The sequence below is a fragment of the Bubalus kerabau genome, chromosome 23 (assembly GCF_029407905.1).
Source record: "Bubalus kerabau isolate K-KA32 ecotype Philippines breed swamp buffalo chromosome 23, PCC_UOA_SB_1v2, whole genome shotgun sequence".
NCBI lineage: Eukaryota > Metazoa > Chordata > Mammalia > Artiodactyla > Bovidae > Bubalus > Bubalus kerabau.
Window position 1 is genome coordinate 22,549,382 of NC_073646.1, and position 19,767 is coordinate 22,569,148.

The 19,767-nt window shown below is 43.8% G+C and overlaps 1 protein-coding gene and 1 non-coding gene across 3 annotated transcripts in view; one reads left to right on the forward strand and one right to left on the reverse strand.

Annotated features, from left to right (window-relative positions):
* PRKCB (protein kinase C beta) overlaps window positions 1-19,767 on the forward strand; it is a 380,788-nt gene that overhangs the window by 56,062 nt on the left and 304,959 nt on the right. The gene's annotated exons all lie outside the window — the stretch shown is intronic.
* On the reverse strand, window positions 9,991-10,063 carry TRNAE-UUC (transfer RNA glutamic acid (anticodon UUC)). The gene has a single exon. It is a non-coding gene; the product is annotated as a tRNA-Glu (tRNA).

A 19,767-nucleotide genomic window follows, 5' to 3' on the forward strand; every position in this document is an offset into this window, starting at 1 on the left:
GTATTCTTTAAATGAATGTCAATTAATGAATAGGTTTATTTAACTTTTAGAAAGTTCAGCTGAATCCTACATTCCACAGCTCCCTTGAAAATCCTCATTGAGGCAACTAATATTCGAGAAGGAACACATTGACCTTTCATTTTCCAGTTTTATTACCTGAATTAAGAAAAAAAAAATCCCTCAGATCTCATTGTCTCTCTGCAAGCCTCCTAATGCCCTTAGCCTATTGCAAGAAGCTGCCCGAATCCTATGAGACTGTCCGTGTCCAGATCTAGGCTCTGTTCTCTTGCTCTGAGCCTCGTAGGGGCCTCTGCCCTCTGTGACAGCTGTCACCCAGAGCATTTGGGTCTTTGTAAGCCTAAGCATATCTTTGGCCACTTCTTTGAAACTGGGAGAGATACTCCCTAGGACTCTTAACTATTTCTGGAAGCAAAATGACCTGTGCCCTACTGAAGACTTAGAAGACTGGTCATCTCCAACCACACTTCCCATCTTTGTATCAATTATCCTCAGTCATGGGCTGAGAGGTAAGCTCTGGTTCCTGTGCCATCGCTCACCTCCTTCATACCTGCTTCCTGGTTCTGTTGATCCCTTGGTGGACTCTCCACTCTACCGTCTGGACTTGCCTATGTTGAATGCTTTCCCTTCCCCCTGCCTGCAGTCCACTCAGGAACAACAACTTTTCTGGGGTCAGAAGTTTGCCTTCCTCTTGTTCTTTGTAGTTACTCTCCTCTAAGCCTCTTATTCAGTGAGCCCTTGCTTTTTCCTCTCTTCCATCTATAGACCACCAACCTCTCCTCTCATTTATGGAAAGCATTGAGATCTGACTCATAATCTTCCTTCCCACACCAGTGCCTACCGTCATCTTAGGATATTTCAACATCCACAAAGGCGTGTGTATGTTCATGTGTGTGTGTGTGTGCATGCTAAGTCGCTTCAGTCATGTCAGACTCTTTGTGACCCTATGGACTGTAGCCCACCAGCCTCCTCTGTCCATGGGATTCTCCAGGCAAGAATGCTGGAGTGGGTTGCCATTGCTTCCTCCAGAGGATCTTTCTGACCCAGGGATTGAACCTACGTCTCTTATGTCTCCTGCATTGGCAGGTGGGTTCTTTAACAGCAGCACCACCTGGGAAGCCCATCCACGAAGGCATACCTAACTTTATAATTTTTCTACTTCCTTACTTAAATGATCTTCACTCCCAGAGCCCGTTAGGAAAGAGAGATATACTGAAGATGTGTGCTGCTATTTGTAACACAGAATAATTGTAAATATCCAAGCTATCCAATAGGTGACTAATGTTAAGGCATGAGATAGACTGTTACACTGTTACAAAAAAATACTTGTTGCCTTCCTTAGAAAAATGGTCATGATACATGGCTAAGCAGGAAAAACATCAGATTATGAAATAAGATGTTTATCTTAATATGTGTGCTTAGGGAAAAAGCAAAGGAACATAAGGTGTTCTTATATGTTTTTATACATGCTCATTGTTAAGTGGTGAGGTTATGTGTGCTATTGTTTGTGTGTGTATGCATATGTATTATATATGTGTATGTGTGTGTGTATGTTTGCAGGGCATGCATCTTTCTCTAGCTTTTTTTCCCTTTATGCATGTACTAATAAATATATATATTTTAAATAATAAAAATCATAACTGATGTGCACGAGACTCTCTTGGCTATTTCCTAAGGTACATTGCCCAGTTTCCTATATCGGGTACATCTCCAGGAGTTTGTCGGGTTTCCAGATAGCACCAGTGGTAAGGAATCTGCCTGCTAATGCAGGAGACACAAGAGACGTGCGTTCTATCCCTGGGTTGGGAAGATCCCCTGGAGTAGGAAATGGCAACCTGCTCCAGTATTCTTGCCTGGAGAATTCTGTGGACAGGAGAGCCTGGTGGGCTACAGTCCAGGGGATGTCAAAGAGTCAGACACAACTGAGTGACTAAACACACACACATACATCAGGAGTTTGTCAGAGTTTATTATTATTATTTTTTCTAGACTCCCCAGTTCAACACAAATGCAGCAGGAGTTTTTAGTTAGAGGAGCTAGTCAGTTGTGGTGATTTCAGCTCTAGATCCAGTGTTCAGTTGCATGGGGCTGTATTGACCTGTGGAGGTTGATGAGCATCTAAAAGAAGCCATTTGTGGAAGAAGGTGCTGTGTGTCTGCCCATCACATTGACCCAGGAAAAGAGCTTTCACCCAAGACTGCACAAAAATTTTGCAGGCTAGTGTGCTGTAGTCCATGGGGTCGCAAAGAGTCAGACACGACTGAGCGACTGAATTGACCTGACCAGAACGGTATTTGTCAGTATTTCGCTTGGCTGACATCCCACAACTTACCTCCTTGTGCAGTTAGAATCCTTTCTAGGGTAATGTGTGAAAAACCATAGGCCTGTTGCCCACACCCTCTCAGAGCTGTAACACTAACAGGTCTCAACATTGTGCAGATTGGGAGATGGCTGGATCCCACCTCTCCCGGGGATATTTTCTGAAACAAATGCCTGTTAATAAGTGGCATGACTCCCTTGGTCTCAACGATAAAGTTGTACCTGTTACCGGGAGCCCTCGAGAGGAGACCTTTGGCGAAAGTCTCAGCACGCAACATTTTAATTAGTGGTAGACTGATGTGTTGGGAAAGCTTGCTTTTTCCCCCCAGTTGTTTCAGTAAGAATGTTGTGAAATAGCATACCCTTTGCCCTTCTGTGCTTTGTGTCCTGGACTTTAGAGGCTGACAACATGGCTGGTTAAAGAAAAGAAAAGAAAACAAAACAAAACTCTGTTGCTTCAGGATGCAGTGTTGGCTGACTTGGTGGATTAAATTGTTTTAAGGTCATGAGCCTTAATTCTTACTTCAGTGATTCTCAAACTTTGTTTTGCAAAGCCCGAGAGCTTTTCTCTAAGGTATGAGCATGTTATTTCCAAGACAGTGTTATTTCTATTTCATGTTAGTAAAAAAATTATTAAAACATACATTGTCTTTGTAATGTGATTTATACAGCCAAAGCCCTTGCATTCTCATTTCTCTCTTTTTCATACAAAGTCCTATGTGAGTGAATAGATAGGTAGTTTTATTTATTTTGCTCAAGAGATACGTATTGAGTGCCTGTTGGTATACCAGATCAGATCAGTCGCTCAGTCGTGTCAGACTATTTGCGACCCCATGAATCGCAGCACGCCAGGCCTCTCTGTCCATCACCAACTCCTGGAGTTCACTCAGACTCACGTCCATCGAGTCAGTGATGCCATCCAGCCATCTCATCCTCTGTCGTCTCTTTCTCCTCCTGCCCAAAGGAACATTTCATGCAAAGATGAGCTTGATAAAGGACAGAAATGCTATGGACCTAACAGAAGCAGAAGATATTAAGAAGAGATAGCAAGAGTACACAGAAGAACTGTACAAAAAAGATCTTCATAACCCAGATAATCATGATGGTGTGATCACTGACCTAGAGCCAGACATCCTGGAATATGAAGTCAAGTGGGCCTTAGAAAGCATCACTACGAACAAAGCTAGTGGAGGTGATGGAATTCCAGTTGAGCTATTCCAAATCCTGAAAGATGATGCTGTGAAAGTGCTGCACTCAATATGCCAGGAAATTTGGAAAACTCAGCAGTGGCCACAGGACTGGAAAAGGGCAGTTTTCATTCCAATCCCAAAGAAAGGCAATGCCAAAGAATGCTCAAACTACCGCACAATTGCACTCATCTCACACGCTAGTAAAGTAATGCTCAAAATTCTCCAAGCCAGACTTCAGCAATATGTGAACCGTGAACTTCCTGATGTTCAAGCTGGTTTTAGAAAAGGCAGAGGAACCAGAGATCAAATTGCCAACATCCGCTGGATCATGGAAAAAGCAAGAGAGTTCCAGAAGACCATCTATTTCTGCTTTATTGACTATGCCAAAGCCTTTGACTGTGTGGATCACAATAAACTGTGGAAAATTCTGAAAGAGATGGGAATACCAGACCACCTGACCTGCCTCTTGAGAAATTTGTATGCAGGTCAGGAAGCAACAGTTAGAACTGGACATGGAACAACAGACTGGTTCCAAATAGGAAAAGGAGTTCGTCAAGGCTTTATATTGTCACCCTGTTGGTATACAGCACTAAACAAACAAGGCAAACATCAGTTTTCATCAGAGTGTAACAGAGTCTAAGGGGATGTTGTTGTTTGCTGTTCAGTTGCTACGTCGTCTCCGACTCTTTGTGACCCCATGGACTGCAGCACACCAGGCTTCCCTGTCCTTCAGTATCTCCCGCAGTTTGCTTAAACTCATGTCCGTTGAGTCGGTGATACTATCTAACCATCTCAACTTCTGCCACCCCACTTCTCTTCCTGCCCTCAATCTGTCCCAGCATCAGGGTCTTTTCCAGTGAGTTGGCTTTTCGCATCAGATGGCCAGAGTATTGGAGCTTCAGCTTCAGCATCAGTCCTTCCAGTGAATATTCAGGGTTGATTTCCTTTAGGATTGACTGGTTTGATCTCCTTGCTGTCCGGGGGACTCTCAAGAGCCTTCTCCAGCACCATAATTCAAAGGCATCATTTCTTCAGTGCTCAGCCTTCTTTATGGTCCAGCTCTCATACCTGATTTGCAGAGGAGGAAAAGATGGCTCAGACAGATGAAGTAAATTCTTGGTTCTGTATCAAGTTAGCATCAGAACTAGACTGTTATCCAGGTCTTCTGATCTCAGCCTATCATCTGACTAGGTCCTGTCTCCACAGTAGCATGTGACTGGAACCAGCTTATTATATGGGAGAAGGTCAGTCATTATCCTTTCAGCAGGATTGGAAATCTGCCTCCATTGGTCACTTAGTCTATAGGGTGAACTTGGAATGACTGGTGCTTATTTTTGAATTCCAGGGATAGTCTGATGGAGAGTAGTGGAAGTCTTGCTAAGACCCTGGATGTGCTTCATCTTTGGATTATTCCCTGCCACCCTCCTGACTGAATCCCTCCTCTTTTTCTTAAAGGAACTCAGAGAAAATCCAAATTAAGAGTAAATAAAGGGAAAAGTAAGAAAGACACATGACAGGGAGAGGAAGGGAGAGGCTGGAAGAGAGATTGGGAGTTGAGGAATAGAAGGAAAAAGCCAAGTAAACTTGCTGGACTCGGAGTCCATAAATTGTTCATGGTGAAGGCCTTTGCCAGCAACATGGTGGCCTGTTTCAGCTGTTTTTCCTTTTCCCAGCTGTGCTGACAAGCACCATGCTTTAGGGTGCTTTAATAGGGATTATACTAGGAGGATTTTCTAACATCCTTGCCTGGATTACTCCTTATCTGATTTCTCAGCAGTGGCCTTCAATGGGCTCAGAGTATTCCAGGTTCAGCTCCCAGAGCAGCCCTGTGACTATTCACAAGCCCTGACTTAGGATCAACGCAGAAAACAGGAAGAGTGTAGGGGCAGGTGGGCGGAAGGAAAAAATCATGTTCAGAGACTGATAGTTAACATTTTTTTTGCCATTCCAGTATTTTTTCCATGCATATAAATATGTATATTCTCATTTTTTATAAAAACAGTTTCATAACATAATATTACTTTACATAATATTCTATAAAGTAATATTATCACTCTTTTGCACTGAGTGATATCTTGTAAATATTTTGTAGCCTCAAGTTTTTTTTTCTCTAAAAGATGTTTTATAGCTCCATAGACTTTCGTTGAATAGATATTCAATTACCCGAGCAGCTCCTATTATTTAACATTATGTAATCACAGTTGTAAATAGCATCTTTGTGTATTTATCTTTACATATGGCTACTTCTGAATATTTCCAAAGGATACATTCATGTATTAGTTAGCTTTTGCTGCATAACAAATAATCCCACAGTTTAGTGGTATAAAGCAGCAGCTATTTATTTAGCTCCACGGTTCTGCAATTTGGACCAGGCAGTTCTTTTGGTCTGTGGTAGAATCAGCAGATGTACGTTAGGGTCGAGCGTGCATTTGGTGGGTTGCATCCAGTCGGCTGGTGGGTTGCTCTGGATGATCGGTATCACATCTTCCAGCCCGCCAGCCTTGTTTACACAGCTGTCACAGAGATGCAAGAGTGGCAGGAAGTCCTTGGTACCCAAACTGTTTTCAAGGTTGTGCTTGTGACGTTTGCTTCTGTCCCATAGACCAAAGCATGTGGCATGGCTAAGCCCTGAGCTAGTTTCAGAGGACATTACCAATGGGCAAAGCTACTGGATTAAAAAAAAAACCAAACAGGACCTTTATTGCAGTCAACCCATCACAGTTCCCCAAATTGGGATTTCTGAGTCAAAGAGTATGACCATTTAAAAAGTTTGTGTTTCCAGGTTGCTCTACAGAGAGTTTGTAAGTGTTAATAATTTATACCCTCACCTACAGTGGTAAAGAATCTGCCTGCCAATGCAGGAGATGCAGGTTCTATTCCTGGGTTGGGAAGATCCCCTGGTGGAGGAAATAGCAACTCACTCTAGTGTTCTTGCCTGGAAAATTCCATGAACAGAAGAGCCTGGTGGACTACGGTCCATGGGATTGCAAAGCATCAGAAATGACTGAATGACTGAGCACACGTTTCCAAATTTTCTTGATCACTGAATGTAATCATTGCTTTAATTTTCTCCTAGAGAATATGATTGTTACTTTTGAAAAATACATGCTTATTGTAAAACACCAAAACAATGTGTGACCTTTATTGTTACTATCTTCCCAATACTCGATCCATTCTGACATTATTCCTCTGTTACTGGGTTAAATTTATTTATATTTAAAATCTTGGAAATTATATTCAGTGAAATTGTTCTGTAGTTTAATTTTTTTGGTTTGCTGTTATCATCTGTCCTTTCTCTTGACTTAAAAAGAGTCAAAATTGCAAAGGATTTATAATGTTCTTTAAAAATTTGGGTGAATTTTCTGTACCTCTAAATAAGACAACTTTGGGAGCATAATGCCCTTTTGGGTATTGCTTATTTACCAATTTTAATAATTTATTCCATGACCATTATTGGTACACATTCAGATCTATTATGTTTTCCCAGGAATAAGTATTTAATTGAATTTCTAATTTATTAGTATGGAGCTATATATATTGTTCTGTAGCGATCTGAACAATCTCCTTGCCACCTGTAGTTCTCTTTTCTCATTTTTACTGCGAAGTTCCTATTTTTGATTTTTGAATTTTTTCTTGATGAGCTTTGCAAAAATGTTAGTTTTATTTTCCCCCTCAAATAACCACACTTTAAATTTATCCTGTTCTGTTTCCTGATATTTTAATTCCTATTTTCCTCCTCACTCTTTTCTCAGTTTTATGGCTTCTTTCTAGTTTCTTGAACTAACTGTTTTCATTAAATTTTAGTGATGCCTACTGATTTGTCAAAGTTTGGATTTTACGCTAGTGTCCTATTATGATGGTGATTTTTTTTTAAAGAAATCATCTTTGTATATTTTAAAACAAATTTTGCTTTAGAATTCTGAATTTATTTTTATACTGTAGGAGTCAGAGTTTCAGTCTTCATTGTCAAGTCAGACAGATGTAAGCTTAAATCCTTCCTGGCTGTTCTAAGCAAATGATGGGCCAGTTTCATATTCTCCTCAAAGCTTGGTGGTAATAATGATGCCAGGGTAACTTTGGGTTTGTAAGTTAAATGATGTAATGAATATAAAGGGCTTAACAGAATACCAGGCATGTGATATCACTGTTCCTTTTTATTACCGATGTACTTTTTTGGGGGGTGAGGCTGCACTGGGTCTTCACTCTGGCTTGTGGACTCTGCTGCAGCCCGTGGGCCTCTCGAGTTGCAGGCCATGGGCCTCTCTCTAGTTGGGCTCCAGAGTCCAGGCTCAGTAGTTGCAGCACCTGGGCTTAGTTGCCCCACGGCATGTAGGATCTTAGTTCCCACATCAGGGATGGACCCATGTCCCCTGCATTGGCAGGTGGATTCTGGACCATCAGGAAAGTCCCCTGATGTACTTTTTATGAATATAAAACACCCATCTTTGTTCTGTGTAATATTTTCATGCTTGAAATTTTCTTTGTGTGATATTAATATTTCTACTCATGGCAGCTTTCTCATTTCTTTGTTTTCATTTTGTGTCATTTTATTTTCCACACATCTCTTGTGAACCATATATATTTGAATTTTGATTTTTTCCCCTCCAAATTATGAATCTTTGTCTTCTAATGGAATGATTCAACTCATTCTCACTTTTGCAAAACAAGGGATTTTGAAAGCTTTTATCTCCTCCTTCTCTCAATCTTCTTGCCTTCTTTTGAAGATTTAACGACTAGAATTTTGTGAAAAAATTGGGATGTATTTTATTTCATGCCAATGAAATAAAAGAATGAGAAGAAGAAGAGGGCATCAGAGGATGAGATGGCTGGATGGCATCACTGATGCAACGGACATGAACTTGGGCAAACATCGGGAGATGGTGAGGGACAGGGAGGCCTGGTGTCTGCGTCCATGGGGTCACAAAGAATTGGATGTGATTGGGCAACTGAACAACAACAACAATTTTATTTCACATGAATTGTTATTAATATTTGCATTATTTCATATGATTCAAGAAGACTTTTTGAGATGCGACTCCTAAAATTTACTTGTTTCATTATTCACCTTTTATTTCAGAGGGCCCAATTCCCTCTTAATGAGTTTGATTGATTCATTAATTGAGTCAACAGATATTGAATGCATACTATCTGCAGACATCGCACTAGGTGCTGTAGAAAAAAAAGTGTGTGATGTAGAGCTACTCTGTGTCTTCATCAGACCTCCTTAGAGGATGAGAGAGACAAAAAAGAAGTAAACAGAAAAATACACTGAAAGTTAAAAGCAACTGTAAAGGAAACAGATTAGGGGCTTGAGGAGAGCATAGTGAGCATGTGGGGGGCAGGTATCTGTGTAGGAAGGTTAATCAGGGGGCTTCTTGTGTAGACATTTATGCTGGCACCTTAAGGAAGAGGCAGAATTAGTTCTGTGAATGAAGAGAGGAAGACGGGCCTTCCAGGCAGAAGGACCTGTATGTGTGAAGGCCCTGAGAGATGAAACAGCCTTATTCTAAAGTTGCTTCCAATTAGTTCTTTTTTATATTTACCAGTTATCTTTTGAATTAAAGGCATACACAGAAGCACAGCTCATTTCTTGTAGGTTACCGAATGTAGGGTTGGAGAGGGCATTTGGAAGCTAGATGGAATGGTCTCCATCCATACACCCATCCATCCATCCATCTATCCAATAACCATTTACTGAGTGCCTCCCATGTGCCGGGCTCTGTGCAAGGTGTTGACTGTATAAAATAAGCACCCCCTTAGAGTGCAGAATCTAGTTGTATAAACAGGCTAGAGGGCCCATGAGGATAAAGCTTGGTGGTTCTGTAGGAGTGGGATGGACCAGGGGTGGGGGAGGCATGTGCAAGCTCTGCAGAGCCCTGAGCAGGAGGGGGGTGTTGGGAAAGAGCTGAGAGCAACTCCTGCCAGATGGCTTCATTCTTCCCCCTGAAGGAAGTGGGGACTTCGTGCTGTGATATGATATACAAGAACAGCGTTTCCTGTGGGTTTGCAAGGGCATTTTGAATCTAAAGACTACAGCTTGTTGATGTGTGAAAGAATTTTTTTTTTTTTTGCCTTTTTAGACTTTGTGAGGAGATAATCAGACTGATTTTTATAAGTGTGGCAAAAGGTACCTGGGGTGAATTTAAATGCACCCTTGTATTGGGTGGAGCCATAGTCAAACGCAGGTATTACCTGTTGAGGGTTCTTCCAGGCACCTGCTGCTGGTGCATCCGGCTGTCACCTGGAAGCCCTTGTCCTCCAGTTCTGGAAACCAACTGATTTTTCTGCAACTGAACAGATCCTAATATTGGATCCTGTCTTATTTGACCCTCACCTTCATGAACCTTACTGTCTTCAACTGTAAGATGAGGAGGGAGTAGATTACTTCATCTCTTGAGACCCTGCTTATCTTTATTTATTTTTATTGTTGTTTGGCTCTATTGTCTGGCTTATGAGATCTTAGTTCCCCAACCAGGGATTGAACCCAGGCCCTCAGCAGTGAAAGTGCAGAGTCCTAACCACTGGACCACCAGGGAGTTCCCAACCCTTATCTTTAAAGTTCAGTCGTTTGCTTATTCACTCACTCTTCCTCCTTGCCTTCCTCCCTCCCTCCCTCCCTCTCTCCCGTTCTTCCATCCATTTTAATGTCCATCTAGTACTTAATCAAGGGCCTACTGTGTGCCAGGTACTGTGCTAGGTACTCACCATTGGTGAGCAAATTAGACCCCGTCCCTACCTCGTGAAGCTTACTGTTTAATAAGGGTGACAGACAAGGAAATAATTATACAGATAATATGATTACTGTCATGGTAAGTGCTATGAATAAGAAGAGTAGAATGGGTGGGAGTATGTATCAAGATGATGTATCTTATTTGGGGGTCAGAGGAGTCTGTCCTCACAAAGGGAAATTTAAACAAACAGTCGGTGAAGATTGACAGAAAAGCGTCCCAGGCAGAGGGCATGGTCTTGGCAAAGGCCTCGAGGCAGGAAGGAGTGTGGCAACATTAATAAGATAACAAGACAAGTGCTTTATGAGGACCTGCTGTCTGCCAGGCACTATGCAGCCTTCACTGTGTGATCTTGATCAAGCCATCTCACCTCCTTGTACCTTAATGTGTGTTATCTATAAAGTGGGGGTGGTTATGATCGTACTCCTTCGTTGGGTTGTCTTGAGGATCTAATGAAGTAATGACTGAAATCCTTAGCACTATGTCTGGACCATAGTAAGTGCCCCCCAAAGACAATAGTTGTTACTGTAACTGAAAGTGGAGTGCAGCTGCTCACTACTCGAAAGCCAGTTAAGAGGTCAGGTTGGTGGAAAGGAGAGTTTGCTTAATTCTGGATGCCAGCAACTGGGGGCAGAGGGTGGGGGGAAGGTGGACCCCTGTCCAAAGTTGGACTCCCCACCCTATTGACAATCAGTAGGCAAGAGCTTTTGTAGACTGAGGGAGGGGCTCCATGCAGAAACATCACAGTTAGCTCTGACAGTCATCTTGAAATTGCTCATCATTGATCTGACTACTGTCATCTTTTTTTTTTTTTTAAGTATTTTTTCGGCTGCATTGGGTCTTAGGTTACAGCATGCAGACTCAGTTGTGGCATGTGGGATCTTGTTCCCTAATCAGGGATCAAACTCAGATTCCTGCACTGGGAGCTTGAAGTCTTAGCCCCTGGACCCCCAGGGAAGTCTCTGACCATTGTCATCTTGATTATTTTAAGTACAGTTAATCTTCAGTTCCACGGTTGGTTTGTTCCCCTTTCTTCAAGGCCACTTCTTGGAATTGTGGCAGCTTATGTCGTGGCTCCAGTCTGGTCATCATGTAGTTAACTTCTTCCACATGGTAGGGGTTTTAGTGTCTATAAGACAGCCCACAGAACATGGCTCAGAATATATAGCCCTTGAGAAGGAACTAAGAGTCCCTGAATATGCATACAAAGAAGGCAATGGCACCCCACTCCAGTACTCTTGCCTGGAAAATCCCTGGACGGAGGAGCCAGGTGGGCTGCAGTCCATGGGGTCGCTAAGAGTTGGACACAACTGAGTGGCTTCACTTTCACTTTTCACTTTCATGCATTGGAAAAGGAAATGGCAACCCACTCCAGTGTTCTTGCCTGGAGAATCCCAGGGACGGAGGAGCCTGGTGGGCTGCCGTCTCTGGGGTTGCACAGAGTTGGACATGACTAAAGCGACTTAGCAGCAGCAGCAGAATATGCATAATGACTACATTTTTATTATTTGATCTCTTTTGAATATATTCCTTTGTTTCTGCATTTTCTCACTTCTCTGATTAAACATATTCTTTGGCTAAAGTTTTTCCACAGACAAAGGACTGCAGAGGACATGGGGGACAAGACCCATAGGGTCCTGCTCCATTTCATTACTGTTCTTTGATGGATAGTGTTGAGTGAGAGATAGTTCTCCCTGGGGCTCAGGACCTGTCCTCCATCCTGTGGGTGATCTCTTTGTTGGGGTCACTCTTGGCGTTTCTGCAGAAATGGAAGTCTGCCACTCAGCACAGCCAAGCATGTGAAACAACTGCTTCTCCATCTGCTTCCGAGGAAGGAGGGGGTGTCAGGCATCGTGGAACTCAGGGGTGGCTGCTGGCATTTGTCGCGTTGGTTGGCATTGTGGCGGTCAGGGGTAGTAATGATCAAAGAACAGACGGCTTAGGGCAAAGACCACATTCCATTCCTTATCTGTTGGTGAGACCAATACATATGTTCCCTTTTCTTTCACTGCAGGAAGACATTTCCCCTAAATTGCTCTGCTGAGAACCAGGGCCATTTCCCTGGTTATAAATATCAAATATAAATTCACTGGTATAAACAGAATGATAGATGTACCCTTCTGAGCATTCAGACAGCCCCAGTATCAAACTGTTTGTGTGTGTGTGTGTGTGTGTGTGTAAAAATTTGAACAAAGCCTTGTGAATGACTTTAGTTCATTTGTAATTTTTTTTTCTTTTTTTAAATTGGAGCATAATTGCTTTACAATATTGTGTTGGTTTCTGCCATTTGTAGTTATTTATCCATAAGAACTGTCTGCACATTATTAAGTGTGGAGAGAGAAGGAAATAAAGAAGGCACTCCATCATCTAACTCAGGTGATTTGTCCCTAAGGCCTGTCTGGAGACATTAGGTTTGTCATGACTTAGAGAGTTGCTGCTGGAATCTAGTAAAGTACAGGCCAGGTTATACTGCTCAACATGTTACAAGGCACAGGACAGTTTCACAGCAAAGAATTGTAGATTCCAAAATGGCAAAGTGCCAGGGTTGAGAAACCTTGATCTCACTCTATGAAGAACCAATTTTGTAAAACCAACAGAGAGGGGCTGGCATCAGTTATCACCATTTCTAGGGAATTTCGTGTGTGTGTATGAGTGTGTATGCATGTGTTGATCTTTTTAAAAAAAGTATCTAGTTTTTAATTGAAGGATAATTGCTGCATGTGTTTATATTAATTGATATAATTCCTTTATCTTCTTTTCCTGGGTGTTTACTTATCTGCTAGCCATTAAAATAGTTCATTTTGAGTATATGATGCAAAGTTTGAAATCCTGCAGGTATGACAGAGGTATTCAGTAGCAACAAATCTCCCTTCCAGCCCTGTCCCCAGGCCCTTAAGTTCCTTCTCCGAAGGATAGTACTGTTACTAGTTTTGCATGTATTAATAGAGAGACTTCTTTGTCCACTTGATGGGAAGAGCTGACTCATTGGAAAAGACCCTAATGCTGGGAAAGATTGAGGGCAGGAAGAGAAGAGGGCGACAGAGGATGAGATGGTTGGATGGCATCATTAACTCAGTGGACATGAGTTTGAGCAAACTCTGGGAGATAGTGAAGGACAGGGAAGCCTGGTGTGCTGCGATCTACGGGGTTCCAAGAAGTCTGACACAACTTAGTGATTGAACAACAACAGTAAAGAGAAATTGCACACGTGAACCTTTTTTATACCATCAGCAGCACCTTCTGCACATTGTTTTTTGTTTGTCGCCTTTTTGTACTTGATTGTGAATCTTAGAGCTCTGTCTTCAGGCACTCGTAGAGCCGCCACATTCATTTTAACAGCTGCACCGTGTTCCCTTCTACGGTTGTTCCATGTCTTCTGGTGATGGACAGTGGGCTCTTTCCAGTCTTTTGCTCTAACAAACAAGGCTGCAGTGAATATTCTGGTACCTAACTGTGGACACACGTGTGTGAACACATCTTTCATCCATGTATACCTGTGGCGGATTCATTTTGATATTTGGCAAAACTAATACAGTTACGTAAAGTTTAAAAATAAAATTAAATTAAAAAAAAACAAAAAAAAAACAAAGTCCTGCAGATAGAATTGCTGGGCAAAAAGGCATGCGCATTTTAAACTTGGCCGGAGAGTTCTGACGGCAATCGGATCTGACTCTGTGCGCCGTGCGTCATTCTTCGTGGGCCCCACTTCTAGTCTCTTTTCCTGTGGGGTTTCTGAGCTAAAAGCAGCACCTCTACCTCTCCCCCATTTGGAACTGATTTACTCTAGAAGATGAACATTTTTCCCAATCAAAATGCAGTGCCCAAGGATGCTTTGGAAATAGGAACTATGTCTGTCATTCTGAGCTTGTGATGGTTTTGGATATAATTTTTCCAAATTGCTCATAGTCTTTAAGCACAGCAAGAGCCTCTCTCTGCAGCCAGTGCTTCCTGATCAATCCCACCCATCTCCTTTCCCCAGTGGGCTTTCTCCTAAGGGTAAGTAGAAGGCATGGGTTCTTTTGCTTTAAAAAAATAGCGTTAACTCCACGGGGGCGCCTGCTGCTTGATTGGGAGCGTCGGCATTTAGAGCTTGCTGGCTGCAATCTCGCTATGCAGACTGGAAGTTGTGGGGTGTTTTTATCTGCAGGAAACAGCTCGCAGCGGAAGGGGAGAGAGAGAAGGATAGCTGAGGAAATTAGAAGAGGAGGAAGCCGTGGGAGAGAGATGTCTTATTTTAAAGACGTCTCTGCCCATCTCTTTGGCATGTGAAACAGGAGTGAAATGAGAAGTTGGGTTGCTTCTGCTGGACCTTCCCAGGAGCCAGCCTGGTTGGGTTTCCCAGGCTTCAGACTGTTGTCTGAGCTTGCTTGGGTGCCCCCCCTCCCCGGAGTCTCTCTTGTAAGAATGGACTGGTAGCAGCACCTGCTCTGAAGTCCCAAAGGTTCAAGGGGCCAAAAAGAAACCCTGCAGTAACCATTTCCCAGCATTGGAGGACAGAACTCTGGTCTGCACATACACTTTCTAAGCTCCCGTCCCTGCTGCCAAAAGATAACCTGGGCTGTGTGTGTGTCCCGCTCATTGTGTTTCTCAGCTCCTGGAGGGGGTACCTGGTACACAGTAGGTGCTCAATAAATATTCATTGAAAAAGGAGAAACTTGATGACACGTAGAGCTCTGAGTCTGTTGGCATTTTTACCCCTGGGGAGAGACTTGATTCTAACTCGCAGCCCGCTGATAACCAGCCTTACAGAGTAGAGGACAGACTGGGGTGGAGTGGGCAGGGGTGTGTGTGGCTCTTATTTGTATGGATAGTGTTCTGTCCTTTCTGAAACTTGGGTTTCTCTGCTGATGAGGGGAAAGATCTGAGGAGGCAGAGAGAAAATAGTTGCCTCTTCCTTTTTTTTAAAAAAAGCAAACCACTTTTTATTTTGAAATAGTTCTAGATTATCGGGTAAGTTGCCAAGTCAGTACAGAAGAGTGCCTGTATACGCCTCACCCCGTGTCCCCTGAGGCTGATCTTGCATGACTATGGCACATTTGCTGCTGCTGTTTTGTAATCAGGAATCCTTTGTGAATTCACCAGTGTCTTTGATTTGGATGTTAATAATAATAACGACAACGAAATGTTGATAATAATTGTGGCATTAGTGGAGGTTAGCAATTAAGACAGTACTTAGCACCAAGCCCTGTACTAAGCCTTTCTTCCTGTAGGAACTCATTGTCCTGTGAGGTGTAGGCACTTTTATAAAGATGCACATTTTACAGATGGGGAGACTGAGGCAGAGCCGTTGGGCAGACTGATCATGCAGCTCACTTCTGCTGCTGCTGCTGCTAAGTCACTTCAGTCATGTCCGATTCTGTGTGACCCCATAGACGGCAGCCCACCAGGCTCCCCTGTCCCTGGGATTCTCCAGGCAAGAACACTGGAGTGGGTTGCCATTTCCTTCTCCAATGCATGAAAGTGAAAAGTGAAGTGAAGCCGCTCAGTCATGTCCAACTCTTAGCGACCCCATGGACTGCAGCCCACCCAGCTCCTCTGTCCATGGGATTTTCCAGGCAAGAGTACTGGAGTCGGGTGCCATTGCCTTCTCCGTAGCTCGCTTCTGGCTAGGATGAAAACCGAAGTTGTCTGGCTCCAGACTCTCATTCTCCACCATTATTTTCTGCAAAATGATGATAATAGCTGTCATCTTTTGATGTGGATATGCTCAGGAGCTGGACTCAAAGTTTGACATGTATTTTTTTAAATTGGAGTATAATTGCTTTATAGTGCTGTATTAGGTTCTGCTGTACAACAGAAGTGAATCAGCTCTATGTGGAGATATATCCCCTCCCTCTTGGACCTGCCCCCCACTCCCCCCACCCCCATCCCACCTATCTGAGCTCCCTGTGTTTAACAGAAGCTTCCCACTAGCTAGCATGGTACACATGATAGTGTATATGTCATTCCTAATCTCCCAATTCACCCCACCCTCTCCTTCCTCTCCCTGTGTTCACATGTCTTTATGTCTGTGTCTCTATTTCTGCCCTGAAAATAGGTTCAACTATACCATATCTCTAGTGGTAAAGAACCCGCCTGCCAATGCAGGAGACATAGGAGACGCAGGTTCAGTCCCTAGGTCAGGGAGATCTCCTGAGCAGGGCATGGCAACTCACTCCAGTATTCTTGCCTGAAGAATCCCATGGACAGAGGAGCCTGGAAGGCTACAATCCATAGCATCACAGAGTCTTACACGACTGAAGTGACTTAGCACATACGATTTTTCTAGAGTCCACATATATGCTTTAGTATATGGTATTCACTTTTCTCTGTCTCTTACTCAGAGGGCCGTGGTGAAGAGCTCTGATTTTGCTTTCCTGCTTAGGAGAAAGATACACAATCCTGCCAGTACTGCCACTTCATTCCTCTTCCATCAGCGGCAAAGATACTCAAAGCTTGGTCAGAACACGAACAGGCAGAGTACCTTAATTCTGAGAGTTAAAAAACACACTTGAATTAATCAGCAGGCACATGCCTCGGGACCGTGAGAGGCTAAGATGTTTCTGCCTTAGATCTTGTCGGTAGCTGGCAGGGGAAATCAGCATAAAAGCAAAATGCGGTCCGTGGGTTTTGGATTGAGAGGAGGAGATGCTTCGGGGCCCAGGTGGCAGGGGAAGGGTTCTTGGGGTTGGGGATGGGGATCAACTTGAACTTGTTTTCCACCCAAGGTTTTTGCAGCCCTCTGTGGGTCTTTGCTAACCCATGGGTCCCTCTGCCTGGAATACTTTTCAAATGCTGGGCCCTTGCTGTGCAGTCTCACCTTTCAACCCCCCCCCCCCACCCCAGCTCAGATGGCCTCTCCTCAGACAGGTGTTTGCTGACACAGTCTCCAGAATTCCTCTTGAGCTTCCCTGGTAGTCCAGTGGTTAAGAATCCGCCTGCCGATGCAGGGTACACGGGTTTGAGCCCTGCTTCGGGAAGATCCCGCAAGCCACAGAACAACTAACCCCATGTGCTGCAAGTACTGAGCCTATACTCTGGAGTTACTGAAGCCTGCATGCCTAGAGCCTGTGCTCCCCAACAGGAGAAGGAGAAGCCAGTGCACTGCGGCAAAGGATAGTTTCTGCTCATCTCAACTAGAGAAAGCCAACAGGCAGCAACAAAGACTCATCACAGCCAAAGAATAAAATAAAAACAAAAAAACAAATCCCTCTCGCATATTCACTGGACTGTAAGCTTCACAGCGTCAAGGATCTGCTTGTTGTGTTTCCAACTGTGTCCTCTACTGCACAGAGCAAGGCTGGGTGCATGGTAGGGCTTCCCTGTTAGTTTAGATGGTAAAGAATCTGCCCACAGTGCAGGAGAGCTGGGTTCGACCCCTGAGTCGGGAAGATCCTCTGGAGAAGGGAATGGCATCCCACTCCAGTATTCTTGCCTGGAGAATCCCATGGACAGAGGAGCCTGGTGGGCTATAGTCCATGGGGTCGCAAAGAGTCGGACACGACTGAGCAACTTTCACTACTGCTAGTGCATATTAGGCCCTTGTTATGTCTTTGTTGACTAAATGAATGATGGTTTATTTCCAGTCCTTATTTGTCCTGGAACTCAGCACTTCAGCCACTAGCTTGTCTGTTTCCTGTGGAGGGTCAGATCCGCTCCCAAACTGAAAGCCTGCAGGGGTGTCAGTCTCATTCGCCACCCAGTTCCTGTGACAGGCCTGGCCTATGGGGAAGGGTGTGGGCTCTGGGGTCAGATTATCTGGGTTCAGATCTTCTGCTTATGAGCTGTGTGATCCTCATCAGTTGCTGAGTCCCTCTGTGTTTCCACATGTGTACAAAAGGGATGCTACTAGCATGTCTCATGGGGTTGCTGAGTTAATTAAATGAGTTAATATCGGTTAAAATACTTAGAAGAGTGCCTGATATATAGTGAGTGTTTCATAACTATCAGTTTTTGTTGTTAGAACCCAAAATGTGTTTGGGATGTGAAGGTTGGGGAGTCTTTATATAAAAGGCCCTTTCCTCTTTGATAAAATCTCCCCTAAGAAAGAGGTGAGGAGAGATGGAGATGATCTGAAAGGCCCCAGAGATCCTTAAAGCCAGGCTGATAAAGAAATGTGACATCTCATGTCTCCCTGTTCTCTTGGAAAAGGCTAGTTTCTAGCTTGCCTGGTGTTTCTTTCCCCACTGTTTTCTACATTTGTTTCTTTGCATTGGGCCTGTTTTTTTTTTTTTTTTTTTTTTTAAATAGCACAGTTCGGAATCCTGCTTGCTAGCTTGCTGTCTGGGACAGAGCGAAGCACTTCCATTTAGAGAAGCAGGCGGCCCTGGAATGCGGCTGCGGGCCTGCCAGGCTGACTCCAGGGCCCGGCTGCCCAGGAATGCACTTTGCAGCTTATACACAGTTGGGTCTCCTGTCCGTGGAACTTCTCCTCTCATATTCTTCTTTCATGTCAGTTTTAAAAATAAAATAATACACACGCCTGCTTATCATTCCAAACAATGCAATGCATTTCCACATGTATTAGCATGAAGAAAACCTCCTTTCTATCCTGGCTGCCTCATTCCCCTCCCCTGACTTCCAGAGTAGGATTGCCCATTTGGCACGATGCCCAGTGAAATCTGAAGTTTGAATAAACAAAGAATAGCTTTGTATGTCTCTAGTATTGTATAGGGCAAACATTTAAAAATATATTTATTTAATTTTAAAACTTTGTATTTTGTTTTGCGGTATAAATCTGCCTGGGCTTCTCTGGTAGCTCAGCCGGTAAAGAATCTGCCTGCAATGCAGGAGACCCTGGTTTGATTCCTGGGTTGGGAAGTTCCCCTGGAGAAGGGATAGGCTACCCACTCCAGCATTCTTGGGCTTCCTGGGTGGCTCAGATGGTCAAGAATCTGCCTGCAGTGTGGGAGACCTGGGTTCAATCCCTGGGTTGGGAAGACCCCTTGGAGGAGGGCATGGCCACCTACTCAAGTATTCTTGCCTGGAGAATCCCCATGGACAGAGGAGCCTGCTGGGCTACAGTCCACGGAGTTGCAAAGAGTCAGACATGACTGAGTGACTAAGCACAGCATAAATCAGCCTGCGGTACAGGAGACCCGGGTTCAATCCCTGGGTCTCGAAGATCCCCCCGGAGAAGGGAATGGCAACCCACTCTGGTATTCTTGCCTGGAGAATTGCATGGACAGAGGAGCATGGCTGGCTACAGTCCATGGGGTTGCAAAGAGTCGGACATGATTGAGCGACTAACATTTTCACTTTCACTTCACGTAAGCGATTAACAAACAATGTTGTGATAGTTTCAGGTCAACAGCAAAGGACTCAGCCATCCATATACATGTGTCCATTCTGCCCCCCCAAATTCCCTCCCATCCAGACTGTCACGTAACAGTGAGCAGAGTTCCATGTGTTATACAGTAGGTCCTTGTTGGTTATCCATTTTCAATATAGCAGTGCATACAAATAGGACAAACTTTTTATTTGCTAAGTTTGACGACCCAGCACCTCCCCTGTTATCAGTTTCCTGTGTTTCT